We start from the raw sequence: 23,336 nt of genomic DNA on the forward strand, positions 1-23,336 counted from the left end.
GGCCCAGAGCATGACAAGTGATTTTTCTATAGCAGGGAGAGCACAGGCTCTGGAGGGGACCAACTTGGGTCAAGCTCCTGACACTTCTCAGCTTTATGACTTTGGGCAAATGACCTCACCCCTTTAAGCTTCAGCTTTCTGTTCTATAAAGTGGGCATAACTGATAACCATCTCCAGGGTTGTTATGAGGATTAAATAAGATGGTGCAAGGGAAGCAGGTGGTAACCTGGTGCTTGATCCACAGTAAGGATGTGAGGAATACCAGTTATTGATATACTTATGGAGACTCATTACTCTGTTTCTCTAAATGCCTTTCCCACCCCCAAATCACAAGACAGCCCCAAATTGGCTTCTTTATAGACACCAGGGTCCTGTTGAACTGTTGCCATTAAGAAGCAACAACGGGAAAAAAATACCCACGTGTGACCACTCTGTAGGTATACACACATGGGGACCATGTGTACCCATGAAGTCAGCAGTTTGTAAGTGAACTTGATTGCAATTACCACCAGGGTGTCTATTTTCCATCCTGGACAAGGCAGATTCCCAGTAGGAGGCGCCTTCTGTCCTCAGCTAGATTCTCTGACACCCGGCCAGCTGCCTATCAGCTTTTCTCAGGTCTTGAACTTCAAAGGGCTGGACACTCACCGGAGAAAGGGACCCTGGCCTGACCGGTCTTGGAATTCAGAACAATCTAAGGTTGAGAGAGGAGAAGGGCAACCTTCTCCCTCTGTGTTTAGAATCGGGCTGAGTCCCAGCAGCGCAGTTCCAGGGCAAACCTCCAGGCAGGGGCCCCACGCAGGATCGCAGGTAAGAGGCGCCCTCCCAAGCTGTGGTTCACGCTCCCCAGAGCCAGGCCTTGGGCAGCAGCTCTGGGGCTCTAAGCAGAGGCGGACCAACCCCCTGCCACCTGGTCAGCAGGACACCAACCGGTGCTGCTTTGGGCAAGTCCTCCGCAAAGCTGGGAACGGGCTCCCAGCTGGGGAGGCACCCGAGCCGGGTCGCCCCCATCCCGGGCGCGGGCACAGGCACCTGGAATGGGCTCCACCCCGACCAAGGCCCAGGTGTGAGACCCGGAGGGCGCCCAGGGAACCCGGGAGGGGGTGGGGAGCCGAGTCGAGGGCCTGAACTGACTCGCTTTTCAAAAAACTCGCTTCCTCCTTTCTTACCTCCGCCCATCAGTTACCTCGCAGGGCCCCAGCCCTGGGCGGTGCAGGCGGGGTTCAGCGCCCTGAACCTGCCGGAGGGTGAAGAGGGAGGCGGCGGCCTCCCCAGGAAGGGGCGGGGGAGGGGGGAGGCCGGTGCACCGGCTGGCCAGGTGAGCTCCTCACCAGGTAAAGGCGCGGCAGGCGGGCTCGCTGAGCTGAGCCGCCGGGGCTGGTAGGGAATCTCTGCTCTTACTTAACGCTTAAAACCCGGACTCCGGGCCGAGACGCCCCTCCCCACCCTACCCGCACACATCCAATTCCCGGTCCCCCGCGGGGGGGGAAAGGAGTCAGGGCCCTGTTCCCTCCCCCCACCACCACCCCGGTTTAGCCAACTTCATGCGGCCCAGCGCCCCCGGCCCGCACTCCTCCCCCAGCCGACCAGACGGAGCGGGTGTCCGCCCTCCGCAGCTGGGGCTCGGCGCCGCGGGCCTCTTGGTGGAGCGGACGGCCGGGCTTGGCGGAGAGGGTCGACTGGTGGGCGGTGCCTCTCGGGGCCGGAGGCCGCTCGGGGCCGGCACCGCCCTCCGCCTCTCGCGGTCCCTCCCTCCGGCACGCCGGCGCCCAGCGGCCGCGCTTCCTGCGTCCCCATCCCGGTCCGAGAGCGGGCTGCGCGCTCTCCGCCCCCGCGCTCCCTCGACCGAGCTTCCCCGGAGCCCCCAGCCCCGGGATCGCGGCGCCCGAAGGAGGCAGCCTGTGGGGGCCGGGGTCGTGTAGCCCCCAGCCCCCGGCCGCCCGACCGAGACCGAGCTGGACCCGCCGCCGCCGCGGTGAGTCTGCGCCTTCCGCCCCGCCGCGCCCCGCGGAGGGATTGTTCCCCACAGGGCCCCGGAGGGAGTCGACGGCTGTCTGGGTCTGTCTGTCCGTTCGTGTGAGAGCTTCCTGCCCGGGGTCTTCGGCGGGAGGACTGCGTACTCGCATCCTCTGGAGCCGCGCCGGGCCAGTGAGGGACCACCCGGCTGCCGGGCATCGCGCTGAGGCCAGCTGGCTTCGCCTGGGGGAAGGCAGCCGGCCTCCGGGCCCCCTGTTGGCGGGGACAGGTGCCATCCGCCTGGCGGATTTCGAACCCTTGGCCAAAGAGGCATCTTCCCTCCGTGCTTAGAGCAGAACTTCTCAGTAGGTCCCAGGAGACCACCCGGCGCTGCCCGAAAGAGCCCTTTCCCCCATCCCTTATTCCTTTTCGGAAAGGGAGACTTTTAAGGGATTTAGATTAGTGTGTGTGTGCGCGCGCGCGCGCGCGTGTGTGTTAGGTACTAGAGTCAAAGGGTGAGGAATCGGGTGTGAGCAATGGGGTGTAACTCAGGTTTCTTCACCTAGTAAAATGGGAGTGATAACCTCCCGGGGTGAGGTGGGGCGTTCGTGCCTGCCGCAGAGCAAGTATCAATACTACTCAGATCCAAATCAGATCTCTAGTCTGCGCCCTGAAGAGAGCCCTGTGGCCCGGAATGCCAAGTCTGATTAAGAGGGATGGGCACTTTCAGAACGAAATCTTTCCTAGCCAGAGGACGAGGGTGCAGGAAACCTGGACGTCCCTACGGTTTCCCGGGTCCCGCCCGGATCCTCCCAGGTGGGTAGCGGCCACCAGCATTTGTGCAGCGCTCCGAGAAGCTGCGACGGGTCCTCGCTAACTCTGCGGGTGGTCCAGGAGCTGGGAACCCAGGTGTAGACGGAGCGGGATGGGCGGAGCCGGAGCCAGCCTGGCGGGAGGCAGGAGAGGGATTGTCCTCTAAGGCTGGCTTCTGGCTTTCGTTCTGAGGTGGGGGGTCACTTCGAGGATGGCCTTCCTAGTGAAGGGTCGGCTCTGGGACCTGTGACTGGCTTTCACACTTTGGAGACGTCACACAGGGATCTTGACCTAAGTTGATAGGGCCAAATGGATTTGGGAGGGGGCCCCTTTCCCTCCAAATGTGTCCCTCCCCAGCTTGCCAGAGCTATCGCCCAGATTGGGAGAAAAGGCAGAAGAGGGAGAAAGGGGAGGAGACTGGCTGGGCATCTGTTCCTCACAATGTCCTGAGCTGCCAGTGGTTCAATGATTAGATCCTCTTGAGTATCACAGAGGCCCAGGCCGGCCCCCCGGGGATACAGGGCCAAGGGGCCTCAGAGAGTTCCCAGCCTAGTGAGCAGTAAATGGCAAGTGTCGTAAAGAGGTGGCAATATAGTCAGACCCCACCATTCCCTGGCTGTGTGACCCACAGTGTCACTTTGCCTCTCTGAGCCTCAGTTTCCTCATCTGTACAGTGGGAATGATAACCTAGGGTGAGGGGGGACATTCATGCCTCACACACAGCAAGTACTCTGTAGGAAGCTATGATACAGGGTTAGGGAAGAACAGAAGAAAGAAAGTAACTCAGGGTGAGGCATGCCAGCAGGTTCCTGCTAAGAAAAGAATGTTGGTATATTAAACAGTGAAGTGGAGTCTCTCAAGGGGACGGGGTAGGAAGGGTGTCTGGGCAGATGGAACAGCCCAGGCAAAGGCATGGACGTATGAAGGTGCACGAGGTGTGCTGGACCGAGGGAGGCGCTCAGGTAGTGGCAGGTGGGTTTGTGGGAGGATACAGGGAAGTAAAGGGAGTGGAGGGTCTGGAGTGAACTGGACCGGAGAGGTGGGGCGAGGTCATCACAGGTGGGACTTTATTCAGTGGACATCTTAGAACCGATCCACAGATGTTGACTGTGTGCCTTCAGTGGACCAGGCACTGTTCTAGGTGTTCAGTATACATCGCTGGACAAGAAAGACACAAATTCCGTTCAGGTTCTTTAAGCAGGAGAGTTATTTGATCCTGTTGCTGTGTTAGGAAGATAAATCTGGCTGCGTGGAAGTTGGAGGGGAGTTTGGAGAAGGTTGCTGGGGGAGAGGAGGCTGGCCCGCAGGCTGGTGGGGGCATCAGGAATGAAGAAGCTGGCTTGGCACCCCACACAGGAGGCAGAGATTAACAGGTGGTCTTGGCATGTGACCACTGGTCAAGGGGGAGATCTGTGGATTCAGTGTGAGGCTCAGACTGCCAGCCTGTCCTCTACCAGAGCAAGGTGGTGGGACCTTGGCAGGGCCCAAGCCCCTCCAGCTGCGGCTTTCCAGCTCTCTCGCTCCAGAAGTCACGAGCCGCAGGAGCGTCTGCATCTATGCGAGGAGTGGCGATGCTGGAGAGAGAGCCAGCAGCCCATCTCCTGTTGGCATTTGCAGTGGGCAGCCTGTCCCTTTGGGGGGCTCCTGTTTTCCTGGGTCACGGTTCTGGTAAATGTTCTTCCCTCCCTCTGCAGGGCTGGCAGTAAAGCCCTCAGAGCTCTTGGGCTGGAGGAGACCAGAGCTCCAGGACCTCTGGCTCTGGGCTTCTCATTCGAGGGACTGAGAAGAGTTTTCTCCCTAAGTGCCAGGAAAATTCCCTCATCTCAGATGCCTTCTGACCGGGGACGTGGTGAAGGGTCTGCTTCCGGCTGTTGGCTTTTGCTTTCCCTTTTGTTGTGTCTGCTCTGAAGTTTAGAGGAGTTTTTTATTTGTTTGTTTGTTTTGTTTTGTTTTTTGCAATTGACAGCTGTAAGAATATCCTTCTCCTGGTTATAAATCTCCTTTACTTGGAGGTGAACCATGCATGGCCTTTCACCTGCCACGGGAGGACCCTAGAATGTCCTCTCATTTGACAAACAAAACTCAGAGAGGGGAAGGAACTCACCCAAGGGCCCCCAGCAAGTCAGCAGCAGAACCGGATCTAGGTTCCTCTGCATTATCCCAGGAGACTGGCCACATTCAAGTCAGAGACTTGTTATGGGCCCCAGGTTAGTCCAGGGTGGGAGGTTTTCTCAACATCTGTCTTGCTCCTCCCCAGTTTGGACAGGTGGCCCCGTTTTGCCTGGTGATGGTTTTTTTCCTCCTTTCTTCTGGATTGAGCCTTTGGTGCACCACCCACCGTGCTGGGAGCTCTGGCTCCACGGAGAACAAGTCACTTGTTTGGCCGTGCCTGCTCCAGGCCAGACTGCCCGACCCCTCCTGGACAGCCCTGAGACGCTGGCCTGAGGTCGTGCTCTGGGGATCTCTGCTAAGTGCCTCAGGCTGATCGTCAGGTCCTCCCTCCCCTCAGCCCCAAGCCCTGTGTCAAGATGCTGGGCTGGCCCTCACCATCTAGTCTGTGTTGTTTACTCGGGCTGAGCAGCTGAAAGTTTCCTTATTCTCTCTTGCCCTAGATTTCTCAGACATAGCAGCCCTTAAACCTGAGTGCTGGTTCCTTTAGCTCTTAGAATATTGGAGCCAGAAGGGACCTTAGCCATCCGAAAGTCCACTCCATTTGTTTTACAGATTGGAAAATTGAGGCCCAGGGAAGGGGGAAGGGAAAGGACGGGCCTGAGATCAGAGCCGGGGCTAGAACCCAAGTTTCCCGATTCTGTCTTGAATGATTTTGAGGATGGATCTTGAAGAAAAAACAAAACAGAGCACACTTCTCCTCCAAGGGCCCCTTTCTCCCTATACTCCACACTGCCAGGAATTTGGGGGGTACCCGCAGTCACACGTCCAGAAGGAGTAAACGCTGGGGCCCCCAGAAGACAAGGAGTATATGTATCTTGATATTTTCAGGACCTGTCTCTTCAAACTGACTTTCACACCAGGGACTAAACTAGTGACTAAACTTACTTGCTGCTCCCTGAACCCTACTTTATCATGTACCCCTGGATAGACAGGCTCTTGAAGTTATTTTCTCCCCCAGGTTACAAAGGAAGTACATGCTGATTGTAGAAAACTCGGAAGGAAAACATCATGATATGCTGACGACCACTGTCAACACGGTGGTGTCTTATTCAGACTTCTTTAGTTTGCTTGCTTGCTTGCTCGCTCTGCTATTTCATATCCTGGTTTTCCAATTCGTCCTCATGACGTGTACTTTCCCCACGTGACGGTTTTTTCACACCGGTTCTAACCTGCCAGTCTCACGTGCTTCTACCATCTGATGGCTGGAAGGTACTTAGGAGGCCAGAATTTTGTGGCCAAAATCAGAATGCTCCAGTAGCCCAGATTCTGTAATGCTATGCAAATGACCACTGCGGGACTTCAGGGGGCCACTTCTCGGGTCACCATCACCATGGCTGTTGGGGAAAGGGCTGTGTTTACCAAATCTAATGCAAACATTGATTCTCAGTGAGCTTCTTAGAAATGGAGGACATCAACCATCAGGGGTGGGGTGGGTGCGATGCCAGGATTATAGGAGGGAGCGAGAGAGCTTCGTTTCCTCTGATCTTTTGGTGTGTTGGTTTTAACCTAGCCAGGTGCTTCCACCCTGCTGTTATCACCCCTTTCCCCAAATCCCCCCAGGACTAGGCACTGGGGTGGCAAGTGCAGGTCCCTCGAAAAATCAGAATTTGGTTTGCTTGTCTCCAAGCCCTACCTCTTGGAGAGGCAAAGATGGCAAAGATGTGCAGAGAATTTGTTACCGACTCAGGTGATAAGGTCGGTCACCCCACCCTGGGGACAGGATTTCCTGGTGTCTCTCATCCTCTAACAGGATTGAAGCCTTGCTAATGCCATGTAAATTGTCAATACTAGACGTGATCTTGGGGACTTCCCTGGTGGTCCAGTGGTTAAGACTCCGCGCTCCCAATGCAGGGGGCCCGGGTTTGAGCCCTGGTCAGGGAACTAGATCCCGCATGCTGCAACGAAGATCCCAAGTGTCGCAACTAAAGACCCGGCTCTGGTTCACTGGGGTTTTTTTCTTGTTTTTTTTTTTTAAGATTTTTTTTTTTTTTTTGATGTAGACCATTTTTAAAGTCTTTACTGAATTTGTTACAATATTGCTTTTGTTTTATGTTTTGGTTTTTTGGCTGCAAGGCATGTGGGATCTTAGCTCCCTGACCAGGGATCAAAGCTGCACCCCCTGCATTGGAAGGCGAAGTCTTAACCACTGGACCGCCAGGGAGGTCCCTCACTGGTTTTTATATGGTGATCTTGGGAAACTTGGGATTCCTTGGATGGGTCCCAGAAGCAACTCAGGGGTTTGTGGGAACAGGGCTGAGTGGTGGGAAGCAGAGCCAGCTGGGAAGAAACTCTGCTTACAAATATTAAAGATGTCATGGTGCGAAGGATCTCTTTAAAGAGATTCTGCGACTTTAAAAAGAAAACGAAACCGCTGCTGGTCTAGCCGCCTCGATTCTTAGAAGAAGAAACTGAGGCCAGAAAACAGAGTGACTGGGGCCTGTGCGGGGCAGGTGAGGGCTCTCAGGCCTCACATTGATGAGGGTCTTCAGATGAGGCACTAAAGTCAGTATCAGACAGAGCTCCTGGCTGGAGACACACGTTGGCCCTGCAACCTGCGTCTCCTCTGGGCCACACTGGTATGTGCGCTAGGAATTCATGTTTATCATCAAGCCTGTAACTGTCGTGCCAGTGGTCCAGCTTAAATTGCACAATGCACAAAACAGTCATTTGTTCAATGCCAGCATTTAAAACACATCACAGGGTTGGTTAAGGCTGTTTTGGCATTTCTCCTTTTTTTTAATGTCCCCAGAGCTTCCCTAATGGAAACATCCTACAGGCGATGGGCCCAAGGTCACTCAGCAAATCTTGGCAGAACCAGGATGAGAATTCACCATGGTGAGAGAGGTCCTTTTTTAAGATCGTGGTCTCATAGGATGTATAATTCTGGATGCCTCCAGGAGGTTCTGCTATTTTTTCTATTCAAGATGTAGAACCACGTGACTCTAATGCTTGGTGAATTTTTTGTCTTTGCCACTTTTTCCTCTTCACAGCTGGTCTGGGAGAGAAAAGGAGAGACAGAATTTCTTTACCCTTGTTCCACATTTTCCCCACCTTCACTGGCCGGGCTTGTGTTGGTTAGGGTGTGGACATGGTTTCCCGAAACTTGGGCATGGGGGGACTATGATAAAAAACAAAACATTCACACTTTCAGACTCCATATATTACAGCTTCATTAGCTTCATTAGTGTGGTGGGTAGGGATTATATATTGGAGTTGCCTTTGGGTAATTGTTTTCAAACACTGACAGATGCAAATTAGACCATGGGGAGTGGGGAGGAAGTTGTCTTTGGCTGCCAAGAGCTGCCATTTTAAACGAATGTGCTGATAGTGTTGTGTGCTGGTCACGGAGCTGGTGGGGACCTGAGAGGCCAGCTCCGCCCCCCTAGATGGGCCAGTGGTCCCGGGAGCCACCGTTACAGTACAGCTGACCAGTGGCAAGGAAACCCGGGAGCTTGGAGGAGTTGGTTTAACCCAGACTTGGAGAGTGAAGGAAGGATTTTTTTTTTTTTAATTTTTATTTTTGGCTGCACGCAGGCTTTCTCTAGTTGCGGCGAGCTGGGGCTACTCTTCATTGCAGTGCACGGGCTTCTCCTTGCGGTGGCTTCTCTTGTTGTAAAGCACAGGCTTCAGTAGTTGCAGCACGCGGGCTCAGTAGTTGTGGCTCGCGGGCTCTAGAGCACAGGCTCAGTAGTTGGGGTGCACAGGCTTAGTTGCTCCACGGCATGTGGGATCTTCCCGGACCAGGGCTCGAACCCGTGTCCCCTGCATTGGCAGGCGGATTCTTAACCACTGAGCCACCAGGGAAGTCCCAAGGAAGGATTTTCAGAAAGGGCGAAGTCTCAGCTGAAATCCGAAGGGCGGGCAGAAGGTCAGCAGCTGTGCCTGGCAGAGGTGCAGCCTGTGCAAAGGCCCAGCAGCCTAAGAGAGCTTAATTCACACGGGCTGATACTAGATGTGAAGGGCAGGGGTGGCAAAAACCATTTACTTGATTTCTTTCACTCAACCAGTATTCACTGAGTTCACTCTACAGGTCAGGTGTTCAGGGTTTTGGGGGGAAATGTTCCATAAGGGAGACTCAGTCCCTGCTCTCCTGGAGCTTACACCGTACTGGGTTGAGGGAGGGGGTCAGTACATTAGGAAACGAACAAGGGAACTAAACCAATAACCATATCAGGCACTGAACTGAAATCTTTGCCGCTTCCCCACTGCCTGCAGGAGCAAGTCTGGGCTAAGCCCCTTCGCTTTCAAAGCTCTAAAGACTGGACTCTTTAGAGTTTAGACTCAGTTTACCTTTCCAGACCCATTCCGGCTGCCCCGATCTATCTCCGCACCCCGGTGCTTTGGTCAGAAGGAACCAGGAACCGCTTCCCACCTCACTTTCCTCCCCCACCCATAGCCACGAACTTTGATGACTTTTCTGTCTAGACTGTTCTCTGTCCCAATCAAAACTAAAAGCAAAACTTGGAGAGGTGAAGGGCGTTGTGCATGACCCTAGTGTACGTATCAAAACTAAGAAATTCACATTACTGCTGGCTAAACGACAGACTTTACTGGAATCTCACCAGCGTTCCCACTGTCATGTTTCTGCTCCGGGATCTGGTCCAAGACACCACCTTGTGTTTAGTTCTCCATCCCCTCGTCTCTACTGATCTGTGACCGTTTCTCAGTCTTTCCTTGAATTCCGTGACCTCTAGAGCTTTGACGAGTACTGGTCAGTGTTTTGTAGGATGTCCCTCACTTTGGGTTTGTCTGGTATCTTCTCATGATTAGACTGAGGTTTGAGGTTTGGGGAAAGAATACTGCAGAGGTGAAGTGTTCTCATGACATCATGTCAGGATTTCCACCATGTCAGCATGACTTATTGGGGGTGTTAACCTTGATCCTTTGGTCAAACTCATGTTTGCAAGATTTCTCCACTATAAAGTTACTCAAGCCCCTTTTTGGAAGAGGCTTTTAAAGCATGGTAGTAAAAGGTCAAACTATAAAATAAATTCTTGAAAGTGATTGATAGATTGGGCTTCTAAGGTTAAAAAAATGTTGATATAGTAAATATTAAACTGGAGCAATATGTGCAACACATCCAGACAAGGGGCTGTTTTCTGGACACATACAGGATCTCTTCCAGTCAGTAAGGAAAGGCTAAATGCCCTAGTTAAGAAATGGGATAAAGGAATAGATAAAGAAGATGTGGCACATATATACAATGGAATATTACTCAGCCATAAAAAGGAACGAAATTGGGTCATTTGTAGAGACATGGATGGACTTAGAGACTGTCATACAGAGTGAAGTAAGTCAGAAAGAGAAGAACAAATATCGTATATTAACACATATATGTGGAGTCTGAAAAAATTGGTATAGACCATCTTATTTACAAAGCAGAAATAGAGACACAGACGTAGAGAACAAATGTATGGATACCAAGGGGGAGGGTGGGATGAATTGGCAGATTGGGATTGACATATATACACTATTGATACTATGTTTAAAATAGATAACTAATGAGAACCTACTGTATAGCACAGGGAACTCTACTCAATGCTCTGTGGTGACCTAAATGAGAAGGGAATCCAAAAAAGAGGGGATATATGTATATGTGTAGCCGATTCACTTTGCTGTACAGTATAAACTAACACAATATTGTAAAGCAGCTATACTCCAATAAAAATTTTAAAAAAAAGAACAAATGCCATTGACCCATAAGCACATAGAAAAAAAAAACCCAACATTCAACCTCATCATATTAAAGAAAATGCTAATTAAAACAATGCCATCTTTCACATATAAAATTTTAAATGTTTTGAAAAGTTTAAAAATTTTAAGCTAAAAAAAGGAATGCTGGGCTTCCCTGGTGGCGCAGTGGTTAAAAATCCACCTGCCAATGCTGGGGACACAGGTTTGAGCCCTGGTCCAGGAAGATCCCACATGCCGCAGAGCAACTAAGCCTGTGTGCCACAACTACTGAGCCTGTGCTCTAGAGCCTGCGAGCCACAGCTACTGAAGCCCGCACGCCTAGAGCCTGTACTCCGCAACAAGAGAAGCCACTGCAATGAGAAGTCTGTGCACCGCAACGAAGAGTAGCCTCTGCTCGTCACAACTAGAGAAAGCCCCCGCGCAGCAACAAAGACCCAACACAGCCAAAAATAAATAAATAAAATAAATAAATTTATTTTTAAAAAAAGGAATGCTGATATGGGGAGATGGTGATTTCACAAACTCAGGGAGGGAATGCAAATTGGAGGACATTCTGAAAATGCATGTCAAAGCTTTAAGAAAGGTAGCTGGGGGCTTCCCTTCCCTGGTGGCGCAGTGGTTGAGAATCTGCCTGCCAGTGCAGGGGACACGGGTTCGAGCCCTGGTCTGGGAAGATCCCACATGCCGCGGAGCAACTAGGCCCGTGCGCCACAACTACTGAGCCTGCGCATCTGGAGCCTGTGCTCTGCGACAGGAGAGGCCGCGATAGTGAGAGGCCCGCGCACCGCGATGAAGAGTGGCCCCCGCTTGCCGCAACTGGAGAAAGCCCTCACACAGAAACGAAGACCCAACGCAGCCATAAATAAATAAATTAATTAATTAATTTAAAAAAAGAAAGGTACCAGTTTCAATACTAGGAGTTTATCCAGAGGAAACATGATTGTATAAGGAGTTAGTTTCAACAGTTATTTTTTTTATAATAGCAATAAAATTAGAAACCAACTGTGTGTCTGGCAGTAGAGGATTGGTTGTATAAATGATGGGTCCTCCATGTACTGGAATATTCCTCAGCCACTAAAAATTATAGTTTAGATGAATTATAGTTTAGATGAAAATATAGTTTAGATGAAAAATATAGTTTAGTGCAGAATTGTTCATTATGTATCAAAAATTTCAAAGGTCACAAAAACATACTGCAGTAAGATCTCATTTTTGTAAAAAATAAAAAAGTGTGTTTGTTTACAAAACACTCAAAGTCTGAACACCATCATAGATATTATCAGTAGTTACGGACGGTGGGGTAATGGATGATTTTAATTTTCTTTCTGCTAATCTAGATTTATTAATTTTTGTTTAATAAACAGGCATTATTTTTATAACAAGAGAAAATCTTTTACTGTTAAAAATCTCATAGGTAAAATATGTAGGAATAAACCTACCTAAGGAAACAAAAGACCTGTATGCAGAAAATTATAGGACACTGATGAAAGAAATTAAAGATGATACAAATAGATGGAGAGATATACCATGTTCTTGGACTGGAAGAATCAACGTTGTGAAAATGACTCTACTACCCAAAGCAATCTACAGATTCAATGCAATCCCTATCAAACTACCACAGGCATTTTTCACAGAACTAGAACAAAAACATTTCACAATTTGTATGGAGACACAAAAGACCCCGAATAGCCAAAGCAATCTTGAGAACGAAAAATGGAGCTGTAGGAATCAGGCTCCCTGACTTCAGACTATATTACAAAGCTACAGGAATCAAGACAGTTTGGTACTGGCACAAAAACAGAAATATAGATCAATGGAACAGGATAGAAAGCCCAGAGATAAACCCAGGCACATATGGTCACCTTATCTTCGATAAAGGAGGCAAGCATATACAGTGGAGAAAAGACAGTCTCTTCAATAAGTGGTGCTGGGAAAATTGGACAGGTACATGTAAAAGTATGAAATTAGAACACTCCCTGACACCATACACAAAAATAAACTCAAAATGGATTAAAGACCTAAGTGTAAAGCCAGACACTATCAAACTCTTAGAGGAAAACATAGGCAGAACACTCTATGACATAAATCGCAGCAAGATCCTTTTTGACCCAGCTCCTAGAGAAATGGAAATAAAAACACAAATAAACAAATGGGACCTAATGAAACTTCAAAGCTTTTGCACAGCAAAGGAAACCATAAACAAGACCAAAAGACAACCCTCAGAATGGGAGAAAATATTTGCAAATGAAGCAACTGGCAAAGGATTAATCTCCAAGATTTACAAGCAGCTCATGCAGCTCAATAACAAAAAAAAAAACAACCCAATCCAAAAATGGGCAGAAGACCTAAATAGACATTTCTCCAAAGAAGATATACAGATGGCCAACAGACACATGAAAGAATGCTCAACATCCTTAATCATTAGAGAAATGCAAATCAAAACTACAATGAGGTATGATCTCACACCGGTCAGAATGGCCATCATCAAAAAATCTAGAAACAATAAATGCTGGCGAGGGTGTGGAGAAAAGGGAACACTCTTGCACTGTTGGTGGGAATGTAAATTGATACAGCCACTATGGAGAACAGTATGGAGGTTCCTTTAAAAACTAAAAATAGAACTACCATACGACCCAGCAATCCCAGTACTGGGCATATACCCTGAGAAAACCATCATTCAAAAAGAGTCATGTACCAAAATGTTCATTGCAGCTCTATTTACAATAGCCAGGACATGGAAGCAACCAAAGTGTCCATCATCAGATGAATGGATAAAGAAGATGTGGCACATATATACAATGGAATATTACTCAGCCATAAAAAGAAATGAAATGGAGGTATTTGTAATGAGGTGGATGGAGTTAGAGTCTGTCATACAGAGTGAAGTAAGTCAGAAAGAGAAAAACAAATTCAGTATGCTAACACATATATATGGAATCTAAGGGAAAAAAAAAAAAAAAGGTCATGAAGAACCTAGTGGCAAGATGGGAATAAAGACACAGACCTACTAAAGAATGGACTTGAGGATATGGGGAGGGGGAGGGGTGAGATGTGACAGGGTGAGAGAGTGTCATGGACATATATACACTACCAAATGTAAAATAGATAGCTAGTGGGAAGCAGCCGCATAGCACAGGGAGATCAGCTCGGTGCTTTGTGACCACATAGAGGGGTGGGATAGGGAGGGTGGGAGGGAGGGAGATGCAAGAGGGAAGAGATATGGGAACATATGTATATGTATAACTGATTCACTTTGTTTTAAAGCAGAAACTAACACACCATTGTAAAGCAATTATACTTCAATAAAGATGTTTAAAAAAAAAAATCTCATAGGTTTTTTGTGGATCCCCTTAGGGTTACTACTAGGTAAGGTGCTTTGTGAGCTGTAGAGGGCTTTGCAATTATTAGCCTCTATTCCAGGTGATTCTTTTCCCATTTTTAACTTTGAGCATCTGGGTCTCCCTTCCTAGCCTTAGGAAGCTGAGATAGGAGCAAGGCGGGAACCACAGCAGCTCGCTGATCTGTCTGTTATAGGTTGAATGTTTGTGTCCCCTCAAAATTCATATGTTGAAGCCCTAACCCCCAATGTGATGGTATTAGGAAGCAGAGTCTTTGCGAGATGATTAGGTCATGAGAGTGAGACTATCCTCATGGGATTAATGCCCTTACATGAAGAGGAAGAGAGAGAGAGCTCACCAAGGAAAGGCCATAAGAAGACAACGTGAAGGCTGCCATCTACAAGCCAGGAAGTGGGGCCTCACCAGACACCAAATCTGCCGACACCTTGTTCTTGGACTTCCCGCCTCCATAACTATAGGAAATAAATGTCTGTTGTTTAAGCTCCCCCCGAGTCTATGGCATCTTGTTATAGCAGCCTGAGCTAAGATACGACCTCCCAGCGTTATGATACACACATATATATAGGTATGTATATATAAAACTTGAAGTGTGTGTGTGCTTTACAAACAGTAAAATGTACCCTTTTTCATGTATAGTTCTGTGAGTTTTGGCAAACACAAACAATTGTGTAACTACCACCATGATGAAGATATAGAAAAATTTCATTAACCACCCCCCCAGATTCCCTCATGCTGCCCCTTTGTAGTCAACCCCTCTGCCACCCCTGGCCCTTAGCAGCCAATCATGTTTGCTGTCCTTGTAGTTTTGCCTTTTTTCCAGGATGTCATGGAAGTGGAATCATACAGTATGAAGCCTTTTAAGTCTGGCTTCTTTTACTCAGCGTAATGCACATGAGATTCCTCCGTGTTGCATTTGTTCCATTGTGTGGATGTACCATGATTTATTTATTCTTTCACCTGTTGAAGGTTATTTAGATTGTTTCTGGTTTGGGGTGATTATGACTAAAGCTGCTGTAGACATTCACATGCAGATTTCAGGATGAACGTAAGTTTCTCATTTTTCTTGGGCAAATACCTAGGAGTGGGATTGCTGGGTATGTATGGTGAGTGTATATTTATCTTTATATGAAGTGGCCAAACTTAGAAAGTTTCATGCTGATGATCCAAGGCAGGGAGGGGGGAAGAGAATGGACTCTTATTGAGCACCTACTGTGTGCCCCACACAGAGCCAGGAGTTTTACACACATAGCCTCAGGCAATCCTCAGCACAGCCTAGGAAGTAATGGGCTCTGGTCCCCCTTTACAGGTGACCCACAGAAAAGGCAATTTCACATGATCTGACCTAATAATTGCAGAACTACTCTCTTTGACTCTGGGGACAGCCAAAGGGGCGGCCATGATAGGAGACCGTCTAGCCTCCATGGTATGTCCTTTACTTCTGCCCACCCCCGCATTGTTCTAGCATTTATAAATCTTTATCACCTCCAGCCTAGCTCAGAGTCCATTTGCTTGAGTGTGCACCCCTAAACTTCCGTAAGAAGGTTTTTCCCAGCTCCTACTTCCAGGACCACAGCTGTATAGGGACCTAATAAAATATTAATAACACCCTCCCCTCCAATGCGGAACTTTAATGACCTGTGTTGAACACCCGGTAGAAACCATTTGTCATCTCTCCTTGAGTGATATTTTGCCTTTTCCCAACTGATGTGGGTTCAGCTCTGCCAGGAAGTAAGTTGACTTTTTCCCATTGGTGACCTCCCCCTTCCCCATGTCACAGGAGAGGAAGTAACAATGGGTTATGTATAGTTCTTAACTTAAGTAACTTTTTATTAACTTTTTGTTTAACTAGAAATTAATTTAATTGGAAAATATTTTTATACATGGTAAAAAAAAAAAATCAAACAGTATAAAAGGACATCCAATGAAAAATGTAAATCTCCCTCTTATCCCAGACCCCTAGTCCCTTTTCCCAGAGAGAGCCGTGGTTCATAATTTCTTGTATATGCATCCAGAAATGTTCTGTGCATAGAATGATGCTGTGAACACTGCTTTTAGAATTTCTCCTGGAAATCAGAACAATAAAGTGTAGTTGTCTGGATCATTATGAAATCACTGGGTAATTTTAGACTTGTAATAACTCATATCAGCATCCTCAGAAGTGGGTTAAGGACCCACTAACCACCTGAGATTTTCTGTCTGACCTTCCATCTCTGCTTATTTCTCTGGAAGGTCCGTAGCGTTCATCAGATTTTTAAAGGGGTCTATGCACCCCAAAACAAACAAACAAAAAAAAGGAAGGGACTTCCCTGGTGGCGCAGTGGTTAAGAATCCGCCTGCCAATGCAGGGGACACGGGTTCAAGCCTTGGTCCGGGAAGATCCCACGTGCCACGGAGCAACTAAGCCCGTGTGCCGCAACTACTGAGCCCGCGTGCCTAGAGCCCCGTGCTCCACGACAAGAGAAGCCACCACAATGAGAAGCCCGTGCACCGCAACGAAGAGTAGCCCCCGCTCGCCACAACTAGAGAAAGCCCGCAGGCAGCAATGAAGACCCAAAGCAGCCAAAAATAAATAAATTAATTAAAAAAAAAAAAAAGCTTTAAAAGAAAGGAAGAAGCATGGCCAGTGCTATAAAAGAAGCAACCTTTTACAGATAAACAGTAGATAAACGGGTAATTAGCTGGGGGATACAAGTTCTGAATTTACAGATTGTTGGTGCTTAATTTTGTGGTTGGAAGTTGATGGAGCCGTAGGTTGAACAGGGGAGTGTGCCTGGCTGAGCCACCAAGGATGAAATTCGTGGAGTTCTTCAAGCCCTGGGTGTTTGTGCTGACTCATCGCATGTGGGGAAGTATGTCGGTGTCCTGAGAGCATTTGTATGCTCTTGCCCAATTACTGGCAACTGGGATGAAGTTGCCCAGTTACTGGGAGATCCTCACCGAAAAGAGCAGACGAACTTGCTTCCTACAAGAGAGTTTCAGGCTGAAAAATACTCAAAAAGAGTTTATGGTAATTCCTGGCAGGCAGGGCCATATCCGGTTGGTCATGAAAGTCAGGGATGTTTGGGGAAATATCCTTCATGGGGTCAATATCCTTGATGGAGTTGTGGGGCAGGGGGAGGTGCAGGGGGGCAACCCCAGCCTTCCCATCACCCCTGTTTTGGGCTGGCTGGCTAGCTGGCCAGAGGGTCTGACCTTACAAGGTATTTCTAATATTAGAAATGTTAAATATTCGTAGCAAATGTATTTACATGTATTAACCCCTAACTCATTGATCCTCATAACAGTTCTACCACATGGGGAAACTGAGGTCGGAATATGCCAGCTACCATGCAAACAACCCCACATCTCCCCAGCTTCAGAGACTTAGTAGGTCACAGCCTAATCTGTTGGGTGGGGGAGGTAAGATCTTTGCTCCCCCCACCCCGCCGTCATTCAGGGCTGCTGGGAACTCCCCCTACCTCCTCATCCTGCCATGCTGCCGCCTTGTGGGTCTCAGCTGAAGTGTCCTCGTCTCTGAGAGACCTTCCTTGATCACCTTGTCCAAAAGACCATCTTCCCCCTTTACTCTTTCCTATTCTGTTTCCTTTTCGGAACATCTCTTGTTAATCCATCCCTCCACGTGTTTGCCTCTTTCAGTAGAAGAGAAGCTTCATGAGAACAGGCTTTGTCTTGTTCATGCCTGTGTTCATCGTGCCGGGCCCCCAGTAGTTGGTCAGTGAGCGTTTGTTGAATGAATGTATGAATGACGTCAGCAGAGATTTGTTGAGACTTTATGACGGGCGTAGTTCCGCGCTCAGGATTTGAGGAGTCCCAGAGAAATGTAAAAATGCCCTGAGGCGGGGGGCTTCCCTGGTGGCGCAGTGGTTGGGAGTCTGCCTGCCGGTGCAGGGGACACGGGTTCGAGCCCCGGTCTGGGAGGATCCCACATGCCGCGGAGTGACTGGGCCCGTGAGCCACAACTACTGAGCCTGCGCGTCTGGAGCCTGTGCTCCGCAACAAGAGAGGCCGCGATAGTGAGAGGCCCGCGCACCGCGATGAAGAGTGGCCTCCGCTTGCTGCAACTAGAGAAAGCCCTCGCACAGAGACGAAGACCCAACATAGCAATCAATCAATCAATCAATCAATCAATCAATCAATCTTAAAAAAAAAAAATGCCCTGAGGCAGCGATCAGAAGAACACAGGTATTAAGTCCTGCCTGCTTAACTTTCTTTTTTTTTTTTAAGATTTATTTATTATTTGGCTGCGTCAGGTCTTAGTTGCGGCATGCGGGATCTTCCGTTGCGGTGTGTGGGCTTCTCTCTAGTTGTAGCGTGCGGGTTTTCTCTTCTGTAGTTGTGGCGTGTGGGCTCTGTAGTTTGCGGCACGCAGCCTCCCTAGTTGAGGCACGCAAGCTCAGTAGTTGTGGCGCGCGGGCTTAGTTGTCACATGTCATATGGGATCTTAGTTCCCTGACCAGGCATTGAACCTGCGTCCCCTGCATTGTAAGGCGGATTCTTTACCACTGGACCACCAGGGCAGTGCCCTGCCTGCTTAACTTTAAATTCAGTTAAAGAGAGAAAGTAGGAAGGAAAAAGACTCCCTCAAGACATCCGAGAGCTGCCGGTGACAGTTGGCTAAGACAGAGGTCCTGCATTGACAGCTCAAAGGAGAGCTGCTTCCTACTGGCTGTGGGGGAAGAGGAATCAGTTGGATGTGGAACCAACCAGGATGCGAGGCCTTCCTGGTTAGCTGGGGGAGGGGAGGAAGCCAAGGCAGAGAGACTCACAGTGTGCAGAGACGGGGAGGCAGACCTACGTGACCTCAGGGGTGACATCAGGACCGTTTCCCTCCCTCGGACGTGTCCCTGACGTTGCACTGATCTTCCTTCTGGGAGAGAGCACGTTTTTATCCATGCTGGAATCGTTGGTGCCTGGTACAGGGCCCTGCACACAGTGGTCACTCAAGGAACATGGGAAGTAAGGTTGAGCGGGGGAGTCCACACCCTCCCGGGAGATGGGACTTTGTCCTGTAGGCTCTGAGGGACTCCTTTGACGTTTTGACAGACACAGTGGCTGGAGGGTTGGCGTGGCTGCACTTACAGGCTGAGAAAGCCTTAGAGAAGCAGGTTTTAGTAATTCTCGCAATCAACCAGGCCTGAGGAATAGGAGGGAGATGGTCAGGGCGGGAAGAAGCACTGCAAAGAAAGCCTTTGAGAAGGAAGAAGAAACAAGTTTGGGGACCAAGGGAATGTGGAAGTGAGCAGGGGCTGCAAATGCCCATGTCTAAAAGGCTGCAGCAGGGGGTGTTAAGGAGAGAGTCCGGCCAGACGTGAGGCAGCAGGGAGTGGTGGGGATTGTGGCAGAGTGGAAGGCAGGCCCCTTCCATAGGAGACAGCTGTGACACAGCACCGGCTGCCTGTTACACGTGAGAACTGGGGCCAGGGCTACCAGGTTTTCAAGTTTTGTGTATGAGATCACCATGTTCTCAATATTGGCAGCTACTCTATAGCATATAAAATAAATAACACTTCATGGACTAAATAAGACACGTCCGTGGGCCAGATACAGCCCTTAGGCTGCCAGTTTGAGACCTGGGGGTGCGTCTGGGTTGGGGATGGGGTAGGGAGGAGAAAGAGTGCTCAAGGACATTGAGATTTCAAGCCCAGGTCACCGGGAGAATGGTGGTCTCTCACACTGTAATTAGGAAGTCTGGAGGAGAGGGGGCGGGGAAGGATGATGTTGGAATGATGTGGACGAAGGAGGATGTCTGTGGTGTATGACGAAGGAGGGCACGGACCAACAAAAGCAGCTTTTCTGCGGAAACAGCTGGATTGCAAAGGCTGTTGGTTAGAGACTGGAGGGAGGGCCTGTGAGTGGTTCTTTGGTGATGGGTCTGGAAGTGGTCTCCCTGGGACCTTCTGTAAGGGGTTCATTCTGTTTTGGATTTGGCAGAGGGTTCGTTTAAGATTTGCACCCTGCTAGGAGGCAAACGTAAGAACGTGGTGTTAGAGCCTTAGAGACACGGGTTTGAATCCTGGGTCGGCCCCTTGCTGTCAGGGACCTTGGGCCAAGTCTCTCTGGGGTCCCCCTTTCCTGGGTCTGTGTCCCGCATGGATGAGAATGTTGGCCTTGACGGGTTGGGAGGAGGTGTCCCCAGCCCCTCCCCAGGTCCCCGTGCCCCACACCGGGCGCTAAAATACTTGTCTTACAGTAACCCTCACCCCGCACGACCCCGGCCTCCTCTCCTGGATCCAGGGCCTCGGATGGGATGCACACGGGGTCCTTCCTGGTTCCCCTCAACCCGCCTGGGCATCGTGAATCCTACCTCCCCCAGCGTGGCTGCTCCCATCGGCCACCTAGAGCCACGGCACACCCTCAACATCCAGAAGAACCTCCCTTCACTGCGGGGGACTCTCAACCCCCCGGGGAGGGATCCTGAAGGACAGTGAGTGGCCCCCTCCCTGGTCAGGGCAGCTGGAGAACATCCTGCGGCCCTGGACGCCAGTTCAGGGGTAGTTTTGTGTGACATGGGCCCTGTCCTCATGGAGCTTCTAGTCTCTGGCAGGAGGGAAGGTGACACAGGCTACTCAACACCAGACCACAGTGCTTGTGGTAACATTTATTGAGTACTTACTACGGGCCAGGCACTGGGTTACCTGGCTTCTCTGGGTTGTTTTACTTAAGTCCCACAGCATTGCACTAAGGGTCGTTCTATTATGACGCCCACTTTACAGATGAGGAAACTGAGACTCAGCGAAGTCACTTGCTCCCCTCCCTCCCTAGGTTGCAGAGCTGGGCCTCCCTGGCTCTCAGGAGACCCCACCATTTAGCTGTAGAGAGCCAAGCAAATGGGTGTATTAGGAGCATCACGGACAAGGTGGATTCAAGCTGAGACCGAAAGGAGGGAGAACACAGCTGGAAGGAACAGCCGTGTGCACGAGAGGGCCACGTCCTCTGTGCCCAGGCCCCGTGCGTCAGGGAGTATTTCTCAGTTGTCCACAGTCACCAACTGCATCCTCCAAACCTAAAGTGGAAGTGAAATAAGCTCCTAGTGCTGCGTCAGTACCAACCGGGTGAAGGCTGCCTGGCGTGGTGGTACATGCCCTACCCGCTCGAGCTCATGGCTTCCTCTGACAGCTCCATTAGAGAGACACACTTTTTATTATGCCCCTTTTACAGCTCAGCTGAAATAACTTGCTCAAGTTCATAACCAGGAAGCTGTGCAGCTGGGAGTCGAACCTAGAACCTCTTAGCTCCAGAGCCAGAACTTTTATAGCTACTTTATTTATTTATTTATTTACTTTTGGCTGTGTTGGGTCTTCGGTTCGTGCGAGGGCTTTCTCTAGTTGCGGCAAGTGGGGGCCACTCTTCATCGCGGTGCGGGGACCGCTCTTCATCGCGGTGCGCGGGCCTTTCACTATCGCGGCCCCTCCCGTTGCGGGGCACAGGCTCCAGACGCGCAGGCTCAGCAGTTGTGGCTCACGGGCCCAGCTGCTCCGTGGCATGTGGGATCTTCCCAGACCAGGGCTCGAACGCGTGTCCCCTGCATTAGCAGGCAGATTCTCAACCACTGCGCCACCAGGGAAGCCCCAGAGCCAGAACTTTTAACCCTTGCGAAGGAGGTAGGACTTCGCTGAGTGGACCCACAGGCCACGTGAGGCATGTGTGGCTAGAATCCCTGGGGCAGAGCTGAGAGGCAGTCTTGGTGGAGGAATAAATCAGTCTTCCCTGGCCCAGCTCTTAGCTGTAGCTCTTGCAAGCCTCAGCTCCCGCACTGGGTCCTTCCACCCTGCCTGTCTCTGCGTCCTCATGCCCAGCTGACTTCCCAGGCTCCGCCTTGGTCCACACTCAGGATGAGGGTTCTAAGGCTTCCGCGAGCATCAGAATCACTCAGGGAGCTTGCCAACAGCAGGTCCCGGGCCCCACCCCAGATTCTGCTTCTGTAAGTCCACAATGGGGCCCTCAAATCTGCATATTTAGCTAACCCCCCCTCCCCACCTCTGTCAGGTAGGGGATGCAAGGTTCTCAGATAAGAGCGGGGCCCAAGTTCCGCTCCCTGACCCCCACCTGCTGCTCAGTCAGCCACAGCCACCTCCTTTTATACACCTCCGGTTGCTTAGTCCTTACTCCAGTCCACGATTAGTATTGCGGTTGCCCCCATTTTACAGATGAGGAGAGCAAGGCTCAGAAAGGTGAAGCGGTTTGCCTAAGGCCACCCAGGCAGACCTGGATTTTAATCACCACTGACTCTACCCACGTTGCTTTACTGCCTCTGCTAAATTGGCATTGGGGGTCGCTGGGGGTCCCCGGTGGGGTTTAGAGGAAGGGCTGTGAATGATGCATTTTCATCACATGCAATCTGTAGACGCTGGGGAAGGAGGCGTGAACCTTAGTCAAAGCCTCGGCAACCAGAATACTCCTTGCGTTATCTCCATGGGCTTTTCAGCCAGGTGTGAACAGCTGAAGTCATTAGTCAGAACTCAACAGGTTCAGCTTTCAAAGCTACATGTGAATCAAAATGTGGAATGACTCAAAGATCATTGGGTAGGAGGACGGATTCCTCTGTGACCCAGAGCAGGTCCAGTAACCTCTGGGGGCTTCTCCCCTAGATAGATAGAGGGCTTCTCCCCTAGATAGACTAGGGAATCCCACCCCAACTGGGCTGCAGCACCCAGAGAGAGGGTGAAAGTAAATGCTTCTCCCTGTGCCCCAGCAATTCCACTGCTGGGTATTTATGGAGAGAAAGGCCAACAGCGACCCACCAGAACTCTTACACGTATGTTCATAGCAGCTTATACCCAGCAGCCCAAATGAGAAAGTAGCCCCGGTGTCCACCAGCAGGTGACCAGATAAACAGACTGTGGTGTAGCCACACAATGGACTTCCGAGCAAGAGAAAGGAACCAAGCGAACTACAGACACAGGCAACACCGTGGATGAACAAAAGAAGGCAGACAGAACACACGCTGTATTGGTCCATTTATATAAATTTCTAGTACAGGCAAAACTAACCTATAGTGACAGAAAGCAGATCTGTGATTGCCTGGGGTGGGGGATGATGGGAGGAAGGCGCACACAGGGAACTTTCTGGGAGTGGCTTGTATCTTGATCTCAGCAGTGGTTACATGGATATATGTTGTTAAAACTTATCAAACTGTACACTAAGATCTATGCAATCTACTAGATATAAATTATACTTTAAGTAAACAAGTAAATGAGCAGATGCCTCTACCCCAGCCCTGGCAACTCAGAGTCAGCAGTCTTGGGTGGGGCCCAGGGGCATCTGCATTTTCAACAAGTACCACAGACAGCATCGACCTTCAGCCTGTGGTTGGGCACCCCAGACTCTAATCGCTAAAGCCTC

The 23,336-nt window shown here is 50.0% G+C and overlaps 1 protein-coding gene across 3 annotated transcripts in view; it reads left to right on the plus strand.

Moving 5' to 3' along the window:
* The first annotated feature begins 643 nt into the window (after positions 1-643).
* The window catches only part of TMEM51 (transmembrane protein 51), a 53,256-nt gene continuing 30,563 nt past the window's right edge, over positions 644-23,336 (plus strand). For 2 of the 3 annotated variants that reach the window (XM_036824878.1, XM_036824907.1), the window contains exon 1: positions 1,732-1,975. The gene's annotated coding sequence lies outside the window, so the exon portion shown is untranslated. Of the gene's footprint in view, positions 811-1,731; positions 1,976-23,336 lie in introns of those variants that run through there. The other variant, XM_036824888.1, reaches the window with a different exon arrangement.

This window comes from Balaenoptera musculus, chromosome 1, assembly GCF_009873245.2.
Source record: "Balaenoptera musculus isolate JJ_BM4_2016_0621 chromosome 1, mBalMus1.pri.v3, whole genome shotgun sequence".
Taxonomy (NCBI): Eukaryota; Metazoa; Chordata; class Mammalia; order Artiodactyla; family Balaenopteridae; genus Balaenoptera; species Balaenoptera musculus.